General features: G+C 43.2%; 1 protein-coding gene across 1 annotated transcript in view; it reads left to right on the top strand.

Annotated features, from left to right (window-relative positions):
• LOC143975194 (caspase-3-like) overlaps positions 1-12,955 on the top strand; it is a 97,893-nt gene that overhangs the window by 14,052 nt on the left and 70,886 nt on the right. The window lies entirely within an intron of this gene.

The following is a 12,955-nucleotide window of genomic DNA, read 5'->3' as shown; positions in this document are numbered from 1 at the left end:
ACATCTAGAGTGACATTTTTACCCATTTTTCATTGTAAAATAGCTCAAGCTCTGTCAGATTGGATGGAGAGCATCTGTGAACAGCAATTTTCTGGACTTTGTTTGGGTCATTCTAAAGACCCATACACACGATAGGACTTTGTACAAACTTTCCCTTGGATTTTTGTACAAAGGGCGTCGGCCCTAAACTTGTATTGCATACACACAGCAGGACTTTTTCAGCCAACTTTCACCAAACCACGTGGTTTTTCTGCTCTTTACCGCCCCCTTTGGTCAACTTCTGTATTGTTGTCTGATCTTTTGCATTGGTTCTGAGCATGCCTGTTTGCACTTTGTACAAAAGTCCTATGGTTTTCTGTACACACGATCAGACTTTGCTCCATCGGACTTTTGTTGCCAGAAAGTTTGTCCGTTCGCACAGCCAACAAAAGTCTGATGAAAACCAAAAAAGTTTGTCCGATGGAGCGTACACACGGTCGGATGTTGCTCCAAAACAGCTAATTTGCATGTTTGTTGTCAAAAAGTCTGATCGTGTGTATGGGCCTTAACACATGAATATTCTTTCATCTAAACCATTCCATTGTATCTCTGGCTGTATGTTTAGGGTCATTGTCCTGCTGGAAGGTAAACCTTCATCCCAGTCTCAAGTCTTTTGCAGACTCTTAAACCTCATACACATGATCGGACTTCCATCAGACTTTTCCGTGGATTTTTGTCCGAATGGGCATTGGCCTTGTTCTGCATACACACGGCAGAACATTTTCAGCCAACTTTCACCAAATCACATGCTTTTTCAGCTCTTTACCGCCACCCTTTGGGCAACTTCTGCTATTGTTGGCTGATGCTTAGCATTGGTTCTGAGCATGCGTGTTTGTACTTTGGACTTTAGTCTGATGGACTTATGTACACACAATCGGATTATCCTCCATTGGACATTTGTTGGCAAAGTTTAAGAGCATGTACAGCGAACATTTGTTCATTGAAAAAGCAACAACAATTGTATGATGGAGCATACAGATGGTCGGATTGTCTGATAAAACAGGTCCGTCGGACAGTTGTTGTTGAAAAGTCTGATTGTGTGTATGAGCCTTAACAGGTTTTCTTCTCAGATTGCCCTGTATTTGGCTCCATCCATCTTCCCATCAACTCTGACCAGTTTCCCCATCCCTGCTGAAAAAAAGCATCCCCACAACAGGATGCTGCCACCAATATATTTCACGGTGGGAATGGTGTATTCAGGGTGATGTGCAGTGTTCGTTTTCAGCAACACATAGCGATTTGCTTTTAGGCCAAACAGTTACGATTTGGTCTCATCTGACCAGAGCACCTTCTTCCACATGTTTGCTGTGTTCCCCACATAATAGTTGTCCTGTGGATAGATTCTCCTACCAGAGCTGTGGATCTCTGCAGGTCCTCCAGAGTTACCATGGGCCTCTTGGCTGCTTCTCTGATTAATGCTTTCCTTGCCTTGTGCCATACTCTTTACATTTTCAGATAATGGATTGAATAGTGCTCCGTGAGCAGTGTTAATTAAGTTGACTAAAATATTTTGGTCTACTAAATTAGTACTATTATAGATGACTAAAATACAACTAAAACTAAAACAATTGAGATTACAAAAATATGACTAAAACTAAAATGGCATTTTAGTCAAAAGACTATGACTAAAACGAAATAGAAAATTTTATTTTTTTGGAAAATAGTTTTTATTCAACATTTTAAACAAGACATACAGTACAAAAACATACAAAACATCCCATCATCCCCCTACACTCAGGGGCGAATCCAGAGTCTAGTCTTGGGAGGGGCACTGCCAGAAAATTAGGTGTTGCTTACTTAAAAATCACTGATGACAGTTACGGCATACATCTATTTTGTAATTTGACACAATCATTTATTCTTTTACTCACTTTTAGTAAAATATTTTGGTGCTCTGGACCTCTGGTTGGGGGAGGGGTTCCCATGAAGGTCGCAGGAGCAATGAGATGAGCAGGAGCAGGATGAGCGGGATCTGGTAATTGCACTAGTATGTCCGCACTCCACAGGCAGCATTAGATGACATTAGATGTCCTGGGTTCATGCCGCTCTGCACTGCAGTGTGGAGAAGATGGAGTGAGGAGGTGGGTGAAGCCAACACCCACTCAGGGGCAGAGGCCTGCAGGATGGACTGTGGAGAAGATGGAGGGGGGAGGAGCTGAGGGGGTGGAGCCAACACTCTCACTCAGGGATGGAGTCAGTCGGAAAAAGACTCCACTCTGAATGCTGGGGCTCTCTCTCTCTTTCCTCCTTAGCAGCGGCAATGTGACTCACTGACGTCACTGGTTGCTAGGCACTAGCAACCAGTGTAGGAAAAACAGACAGAGGCCAAGCCATCGGCGCAGCTCCACCCACCTCCTCAGTGCAGCGGCGTAATTATTACAGAGTCTCTCTCTCTCTGCGCCACTGATCAGCTGGTGAGGATATTGAGAGAGAGAGACTCGGGAGTCGGGACTGCACTGCAGTCAGTAATATTTTCGGAGGGGGCAATTGCCCTGTTGCCCCCCGATCCGCCCCTGCCTCCACTCCCTTTTGCAACATTCCATAAAGTGCAGGAGCATGACCAGAACTAGTAGCCCTCCCAACAGAACATCATTGTACTGGAATAGTATAAACTGGAGTCTCAAGTAGTCTGACAACTGCTTGGTCAGTCATATTCAAAATTTCAGTTCACCTAGTTCCCAAATAGAACAATGATACGATAAACAGTCCCTTGGAAAGTTAGTCTAGAGTATCATTGGCCGCAAGCCAGCACTAACATGCCTTCTCAAACTTTTTGGGACAACCCCTGCTTAGATACGTTGCTTTGAAGATTTCAAGATGGTGCAGCTGGCTTCAGATGGGCTCTACGGCCCGTTCCGGCTTATTTACCTGTTGGGTACATGCGCTGATCAGGTTGTGATGCCGAACGCATCACAACCCAGATCGCAAACACTGCCTCTAGAGATAATCCTGGGTTATGTAAAAAAAGAAGCATATCGTCTGCATACAGGGCAGTGTATTCCCGGATATCTAATACCTCCAACGCCCTCACCTCTAGTGAGCTTCACAGAGAAATGGAAATTGGTTTGATTGCAAGTGCAAATAAGGATGGCGAGAGATGGCACCCCTGACGTGTTCCCCTACCCACCACAAACTGAGGGGAAACCGACGCGCCAATCTTTATAGCCGCCTTAGGTCTATTATAGAGCAAAGAGATCCACGTCAGAAACACATCTCCAAACCCCATATTTCGTAGTACATATCAGGGGATACAACCACCCTAGCCCTGGAGCTAGCATGGTCAAGCTGTAGGTGTGTGAACAGCCTGCAAAGGTTAGTGCCTGTAGACTTCTGGGGGATGAAACCCGTTTTGGTCTATGTCCACCAAGCTAGGGATAACTGGTGACAGCCTGGTAGCCAGTATCTTCATCAGATCTTTAAAACCTTATTTAGGAGAGCTATAGGCCCATATGAAGAGCAGGAGTAAGGATCTTTGCCCGGTTTAAACAACAGAATCACCTAAGCATCCATAAGGGAGTCTGGGAGAAATGTATTTTCAAGACAGAAATTAAACAAGGCCCTTAGTCTCGGGACCAGAACCTCCAAATGTAGCCTATACCATTCTATACAAAACCCGTCTGGACCTGGAGATTTGTGAGGGGGGAAGGCCCTAATAGCAATTTCAATCTCTTTCTCCGGAATCTCGGCCTTCAGGTTATTTCTATCCGTCTCAGAAAGAACAGGAATATTCAGGGAAGACAGTAAAGCTTCCAAGTCCTGTTAATTGTAAGCCAGAATAGGAGCATCTAATGCAGTGATTCTCAACCAGGGTTCCGTGGAACCCTAGGGTTCTTCCAGAGGTTGCTAGGGGTTCCTTCAGAATTGGGCAATTTCTACCTCTCAGATAACTTCCCACTCACACCATTGATCTTTTTAGCAATCTGTAAAGAGGTAATTCTTCCCAATGACCACAAGTGTAAGGACCATTCTTCCCACTGACCATTACACTAATGTATCATGAGTTGTAGATTTCAAATTTTGATCAGGGGTTCCCCGAGACCAGAGAACTATTTCAAGGGTTCCTCTGTGTTGAAAAGGTTGAGAAAGGCTGATCTAATGCTTTATAGTATTCCACAAAAGTGTCCGGAATGTCAGTTGGATCTGTGAGTATATCCCCCTGCATGTTTTTAATGTAAGGTATATTTGTCTGGACTCTGTTTCTCAACTAATATAGCTATTAACTTTCCATTCTTATCACCTTGTTCAAAGAAGGACTCAGCCCTTTTCGTCCAAAAGTATGCTTCAGCTCAGTGTAGTGCAGCGCCAGAAGACAGCGAGCCTCTAACAATTCTATATATGTGACATCTGACTGGTCAGTTGCATGAGCTAGTTCGCAAGCCCTTTTCTTATCCTGTAGTTCTTGCAACTTGATATTGAAAGCCTTACGAGCCTGTTTAATGGCTGAGATATACAGTCCAAGCATATACGCCTTGAAGGCATCCCATACAATAGGTAAAGTAGTTGAAGCGAGGTTGCCCCCTCCCATTAGCCCGAAAAATATGGCACCACCTGAGAAGACACTGACTCCACCTGCAACGAACCTGGGTTCAACCTCCAGGCTCTCCCCCAATCTGCAAGGGGAGACTAATGCATACAGATAAAAGGTGTATGATCCGAGAAACCACCAGCTAGATAATTGGTTCCCCTCACCAACTGCAGCATGGGGCATTGGCAAACCCCAGATTTTTGGGTTTTAGATAAATGTGAGAAACTCCTGGTAGTAGGATTTTTCCATCTCCACAGCTCCATTAATGAAGCAGTAGTCACCCAGGCAGAGAGATCCACAGATGCCACCCTAGATGTATTAGAGGAGTCCAGGGCGGCACTTAATATGGCATTGAAGCCACCTGCTATAATAAGGGGTAAATGCATGAAGGGAGCCAATTTTCCTATCAATCCTATAACAACTGTATCTGAAATGGGGGTGAACATGGAGGTTTCCAGCACCATTTTATTTATGTATAGATCAGCAACAACTATCAAATACCGACCTCCAGGGTCAGATATAACTTGATGGATGGTACAGGGACCATCTTGCTGATTAGAATAGCTACCCCTCTGGCATACATGCAGTAAGTAGCGTGTAACGCGCAATGGATCCAGGAGTGGTGCAAGGTCAGAAGCCTGTTTCCATCCAAATGCGTCTCCTGCAGAAACATGGGACTTAAGTGGTTTCAAGTATTGGAACATCAAAGCTCTACGGAATTTATCATTCAAACCTCTGATGTTCCTAGACACTAAATTAATATTTGACCCCCATGAGCATACATTAGCAAGACATAAGTTATGCAGTATGTTAGCATTGCAGGTTGAAGTGACCAAGATACCCCTAAGGGTCTGAAATTAACCAGTGCGTACAGGTAACCAAGGGCCCGATATGAAACATGGCACATTCCCTTAAAACAAGAACCCAGTCCCATGTAACTCCCTGCTGCAGTGTATGAAACTGAAACCTGTACACGCAGCTTGTTCCCAAAACTTGTTCCAAAACAGTAGTGAAATTCCTAAATCTGACAGTTTGGAAAACCTACGTGTTTGTGGCACCACTGCTCCATGCTTCAATCAAGTATATCAAGGAAGCAGGACTCTTCTGTCTTCCAGTAGGTGTGCAACCCCCACAGGAAAAATATTTTGTGAGACTTGGGGTACAGTCCAGGCCAGTCAGCGACATAGTCATAACAGAAACTAGATAGTGAGCAACATAGGCACCCAGTGTACCCCCACCCATAGGATTATCATAAGCAGCCCTGTTCACCACAAAGGATCCCTAGTTGCAGGAAACTGATTTTCCAACCACATGCTTACCAGCCACATATTTACAAACCATCGATCCAGTCATGGGCCTCCATAGGTGTATCGAAGAAACATATGGTGCCTCTGTGGAGAACACGCAGTCGGCGGGGCAAAACATGCTTTACTTGATGTCTTTTTTTACGTCTCACTTCGTTAAAGGATCTGCAACGCTGCTGAACCGCAGCCCAAAAAATCCAGGAAAACATCACTTTGGTATTTTCATAGGGTAATCCAGGGTGCTTCCGGGCCTCTGCCAGGATCATATCTCTGTCACAAAGGTTTAATAAATGCACCAGGAACGGTCTTGGAGGTGTTCCCTCTGGGAGATGGTCAGTAGGTACTTTGTGAGCCCTTTCCACCACATAGGTAGGAGGCATGTCAGGCAAGTGCAGCAACTCTTTGAAAAGGGATTCAGAAAAAACAGCAGGGCGAGAGCCCTCCGCACCCTCAGGCAGGCCCAACACACAAATTTTATTGCGCCTTTGTCTGTTCTCAGTGTCGCCCACTTTATTTATCAATCAACTCACCAGCGACTGTAGGTCTGCAATTTGTGAGGCCTGGGATCCCTGCTGATCTTCCACCGGGCTGATCCAGCCCTCTGCCTCTGTGATCCTCCCTTTGTCCAGGTCATGGCGGATCAGGGTACATTCAGACGTCAGGTGTTAAATACGGACCATCAGCATGGTCTTAAAGTCTTCAATGGTTGCCAGTATAAGCTTAGTGATGGAGTCCGGGGCTGCCCCTGAGAGTGCAGGAAATAAAGGAGCTTCCAGCTCTGGAGAAGGAGACGACATCCCTGCAGAGGATACCGCTGGGCTCTGCTCCATCCTCTGCCCACATTGTGCTCCGGAAGTGGATGCTAAGATGGGGCCTGGTGAGTTAGCGGCCCGCCCCTTCTCAGGGCGCTGGGGCTTTGGGTCCTTTTGGGCCTTTCCCCAGCCTTTAGCAGACATGATCCCTGTGATAGGGAGATCCAGGATGTTTGGAGGAACAGATAGACACCTTGACGGTGAAAATCGAGTCAGTAGTCAGGGATAATTGAATGGATCTGCACGGAGCTCTGAAGGCACGCATCTTCTCTGGCTCACATCCTGGCCACGCCCCCAACTAAATTGAAATTTGACATCAAAATGAATACCGCGCTACCACATAAGAATATGTAGTGGGCATCTACTAAGCTGCTAAAAGAAAAAGAAATCAGAAAAAGGCTTTTCTTATTTGTTTTCTTAATATTTAATGTTGGTGATATATTCAAGTAACATGCAATGGCATTACAGGCAATACCGTTTTTGGGATTTTTATATTTTTAAATCGTACTTTTGCTTGTCAAAAGCAATATACTTGTTTGTTTATAAAAATTGGTTTTATTTACAAAGACGTTATATATCACAACGGCTAAATCTGTGTCTGTAGTGCATGTTCAAACCTTAATACCATAAATGGCAACATGTTTTTAGATTTTTACTCCAGGAGTATACAATGAGTTTTGCAATTCTAAATAAGGTGTCCGTTTAGTATATTTTGATATTTTACATCTCTGGAGTTCTCTGCTCTTCTCAGAGATATTTGTTCTCACCCATGTGGCAGTTTAATATATCATATAGATCACTTCTCCCACTGAGAATAGAAGTGATCTACAAACGCTCTGAGAACCCTGAACGGCTTCTGTTTCTGTAATCTCACAATAGCTCAGGAGATTTCAGTATCAGAATCCCAAAGTGAAATACGAAGCCCTCCACATACACTGCACATATTAAATTAATAATAAAGATATAATCCCCCTACCCAATAAACAGACACCCCATAACTGTAAAACATTCTAATTAATACATAACATATGTGCATACTTATGCGAATGGTGTATTCTGAAATGATAGTACCCTATTTGTCATGCAGATATGCACCATTCATATAAAAACAATAAATATATATATTAAATAGTTCAAAGTCATTTTAAAAAAGCATAACAATAAAAATATGAATTAATTAATATTATATAATTAATTTATATTAATATTAATTAATATTAAAAATATTAAATTAACAATTAAAATAATAATAAATAAATACATAATAATAATAAATATAAAAAATAAATAATACCGGCGTATTAACATATACACTTATGCAAACGCAGTGTGTACTGGACTCATCTGATGCTCTGAATTTTACAGCCACCTTGCGTTATCAGCGATGCATCATCTGCGCAGCTGTCAAAATTACAGCATCAGTTGTACTTCTGTAGCCACAACACTGCCTTTATATATATGCCTATATATATGTGTATATCTGTGTGAGTGTATGTGTGTGTGTGTGTGTGTATGTATATATATATATATATATATATATATATATATATATATATATTAGGGGTGCAACAGATCGTCACTGATCCGTGATTCGAATGGGTCACCCTGTTCTGATCGGCACACGCAGCGATCCGCGGTCTCGGCCTTAGGAAAGGTCGTGGCTTCGGCCTAGCTCTGGAGCGGCAGCTATCTTGGTGCACCCATCAGCCGTTTACGATTCGATCACTCTGTCAAATGATGGAGCAATCACTTGTAAACAAACGTGGGTTCCTCTCTCCCTTCTGTAAAGTGGAGGGGAGAGATCGGATAGAAGCAGCACTGTGGGTAGGGTTGCCACCTGTCCAGGATTCACCCGGACAGTTCGGGTTTGGAATCATGCGTTCGGGTTTCAGACTGCCTGAAACCAGGACACATTATTTAAACTGGACTATGGCCTCCCAGCCGGGTTGCTGCATGCAGTTGTCTAAGCTGAGAGTGCCTGTTACACTCTTTAACACTGCCCAAAGCCAGCACTAACAATCCCCCCCAAACATACACAGGAGTGTCTGCCCACACTCCAATCCCTGGTGCTGAGCCCCAGAATAGGAAAGTAAGTCGGGGCCAGAAATTTGAAGTCCAGCAGCCTCAGATACATCTGGATGAGAGGTGGTGAGTGAGCTCACCATCCATCCCTGTCTGTGACTGAAGTCTCCCCCCTTCTCTCTCCTGCCTCTGAGTAAGTACACTAAGGCAAATCAGGGTTCTCAGAGCACCCCTTACATCAGATTTCCCCTTTACACCAGAGGCCACAGTGTTTCCCCTTTACATCAGAGTCTTCTCCGTACATCAGAGTTCTCAGGGTCCCTCCTTAAATCAGGGTTCCTAGAGCATCCCTTATGTTAGAGTTCTCCCTTACATCAGAGTCTGCAGAGTCCCCTATTACAGTGAAAGGGAACTCTGCGAGTTCAGATGTAAAAGGGGAACTATGTGGACTCTGATGTAAAGGGGGGGCTCTTGTTCTTAACTTCATATGATTAGAAATGTTATTTAATAGCAAAATATATATATATAGTTTATACTATAAAAAAAATTGCTGTGCGCCGCAAAAGTGTTCGGGTTTGACTTGAAGAAAAGGTGGCAACCCTAACTGTGGGCTGGATCTGTAGTGTCCACAGCGCTGCTCTGTAACAATTGCAGTCACAGTCATCCCTCCATACTCTGCCAATACTCTGCAATTCCCTGCCAATACCGTGCCAATAGTCTGCCATACCCTGTCAATACTCTGCCATACCCTGCCAATAGTGCTATACCGTGCCAATACCCTGCCAATACTCTGCAATGCCCTGCCATGCCCTGCCAATAACGTGCCAATACTATGCCAATACCGTGCCAATACTCTGCCAATACTGTGCCAATACTCTGCCAATACCGTGACAATCCTCTGCCAATACCGTGCCAATACTACGCCAATACCGTGCCAATACTCTGCCATACCCTGCCAATACTGCCATACCCTGCCAATACCCTGCCAATAACGTGCCAATACTCTGCCAATACTCTGCCATACCATGCCAATAGTCTGCCATACCCTGTCAATACTCTGCCATACCCTGCCAATACTGCCATACCCTGCCAATACCCTGCCAATAACGTGCCAATAACGTGCCAATAACGTGCCAATACTCTGCCATACCGTGCCAATACTCTGCCATACCCTGTCAATACTCTGCCATACCCTGCCAATACTGCCATACCATGCCAATACCCTGCCAATACTCTGCAATACCCTGCCAATAACATGCCAATACTCTGCCAATACCGTGTCAATACTCTGCCAATACCGTGTCAATACTCTGCCAATACCGTGTCAATACTCTACCAATACCGTGCCAATACCGTGCCAATACTCTGCCAATACCGTGCCAATACTCCGCCAATACCGTGCCAATACTCTGCCAATCCTCTGCCATACCCTGCCAATACTGCCATACCGTGCCAATACCCTGCCATACTCTGCCAATACTCTGCAATACTCTGCCATACCCAGCCAATACTTGCCAATACCCAGCCATACTCGGTAATACCCAGCCATACTCAGCGATACCCAGTCATGCTCAGCCAATTATTATTTGCTGATCCGAAAAATGATCCAATCCGTGACTCTGATCCCAGGAACGATCCGTTTCGTGAGTTTTTTGAAAATATATATACACACACAAATATAAATATATACACACACAGATATATATATATATATATATATATATATATATATATATATATATTTATATATATAAATATATGTATATATGTGTGTGTGTGTGTGTGTGTGTGTGTGTGTGTATATATATATATATATATATATATATATATATATATATATAGAGATATATATATATATACATATATATACATATATACATATATATACATATATATATAATCTCTGTGTGCAATTGTATAGTTATTGTATTTGTAACCTGCTGTTGGTGTATTTTTCACTGCAGTTAAGAAAGTTTTTACTTTCATTTTTGGCCACGGGAGAAGGAAAAAGCTATTCTCTGGCAGAGATCTCCTGATATCTCCACCTCTGGGCTGGAGAAGCCAGAAAGGAGAACTTGAAAGAGAAGCACAGAGATAAAGTGGCATCTCTGTATACTAAACATGCCGTTTCTGTTGCAGTCAATGCAGCCGTTCTGTGTTCTGAGATGAGAAGAGAAAAAATAGTTCTCCAGCACTGATCTCGGTATATTAAACCTGCAATGCTCTGAGATAAGCAGAGATCATCCTGATCTCAGCTTATCAAATTTTACTAAACGGACACCTAAATGCTTAACCACCTCAATACAGTGCACTTACACCCCCTTCCTAACAAGACCAATTTTCAGCTTTCAGCGCTCTCACAGTTTGAATGACAATTACTCAGTCATGCAACGCTGTACCCATATGAAACTTGTGTGCTTGTTTCCACACAAATAGAGCTTTCTTTTAGTGGTATTTAATCACTAGTGGGTTTTTTATTTTTTGTGCTATAAATAAAGAAAAACGTACATTTTGTGAAAAAAAAGCCTTTTTCTTTGTTTCTGTCATAAAATTTTGCTAATTAGTAGTTTTTCTTCATAAATTTTGGCCAAAATTTATACTGCTACATATCTTTGGTAAAAATAACCTGCATTAGTGTATATTATTTGGTCTTTGTGAAAGTTATAGAGTCTATAAATTATGGTGGATTTACAAAAAGGCAGATAGACTGAGGAATTTGCAAGTGCAGTTCCTCCGGAGCTTAATAAATGAGTGGGAGTTAATGACTTCCATCATCCTATCATGGATAAGAAAAAATTCACTTTTTTATTTTCCTTGCCTGTGATTGAGTATTCTTTGTAAAGTAAAGCTTTACCTTATTTACTAAGCTATGAAGAAAATTGAAAAGTGCAATCTATTAACCTTTAAGTGGAACTATAGGCACAACTTTTTATGCATTTTGAAAAGAGTAAGGGAGAATTATAAATCCTGTCAGTTTTATTTTCATCTGTGTCTCATTGGAAGATTTCCCCTCTATTACTTTTCCAGGGACAACACAACATTTGGGATTTTCTTTTACTTTCCCTTTCAATGATAATAAAAATCCATGACAAATACAGAGAGTGAATCTCCTTAAAGTGGTTGTAAACCCTTACAACCAACTTTGACCTACAGATAAGCCTAGATTAAGGCTTACCTGTAGGTCCAAGAAATATCTCCTAAACCTACACGTTTTAGGCGATATTTGCACCGCGGTCAATGGCGATAGTGGCGGCTCCCGTGCGCATGCGCGGGAGTGACATCATCGCGGCTTCGCCGAATGACAGTGGCAGAGCAGCGAGCCCCACCGAGAAGATGGATGCGCCGGACTACAGGGGATAGCAGTGACTTCGCTGGCTCCTGTGTCAAGTAAGTGACACATAATGGACTACTATGCGATGCATAGTAGTCCATTATGCTTTACCTTTGCAGGGAATGAAAGAGGAAGTAAACTCCTCTTTAATGGTGCCAAGACAGCAATTTTCTTTAGTTATACTTTAAAGCAAAGTTCCACCCAAAAGTAGAACTTCTGCTTATTCGTCTCCCCCCCCAAGCCACATTTGGACCTGTTTTTGACAGCTACCCTGTCCCCGCTTCCGGGAGACAGGGCCGCGGCGAAGTACATCAGCAGCTCGGCCAGCCTCCTCCTCCCTCCTCTTCTGCCAGGCCAGTGAGAGAGCACAGCGAGCTTCGCACATGCGCAGCAGGGACCTGACCGTGAAGCCGAAAGCCTACACTGCCTGGTTCCCTTACTAGCAATGGCGGCGGCAGCACCCAACCAGCCAATGGAAACATGGAGGTGCCGACATAGCTGGACTCCAGGACAGGTAAGTGTCCTAATGTTAAAAGTCAGCAGCTACAGTATGTGTAGCTGCTGGCTTTTCATTTTTAAAGGGGCGGGAACTTTAAGTAAATCAGCCCCAATGATTTCCATATTTAGGTTTTTATGCATTACTGTTGGAAGAACTGATTCAAAAAGGAAGAGACTACTCAACATTGTCTATTATATTTTTACATTCCTTAAATACTGCATGCCTGGACCAATACTTAACCACTTCAGCCCCGGAAGATTTGGCTGCAGAACGACCGGGCCATTTTTTTGCGATTCGGCACTGAGTCGCTTTAACTGACAATTGTTGTGCGGCGTTGCACCCAAACAAAATTTACTTCCTTTTTCTCCCACAAATAGAGCTTTCTTTTGGTGGTATTTGATCGCCTCTGTGGTTTTTATTTTT

The sequence above is a fragment of the Lithobates pipiens genome, unplaced genomic scaffold (genome assembly GCF_037356315.1).
Source record: "Lithobates pipiens isolate NorthernLeopardFrog02 unplaced genomic scaffold, aLitPip1_a1.2 Scaffold_13, whole genome shotgun sequence".
Lineage (NCBI taxonomy): Eukaryota > Metazoa > Chordata > Amphibia > Anura > Ranidae > Lithobates > Lithobates pipiens.
Note: the sequence above shows the minus strand (reverse complement) of the source record. Positions and strands in the feature narration are given on the sequence as shown.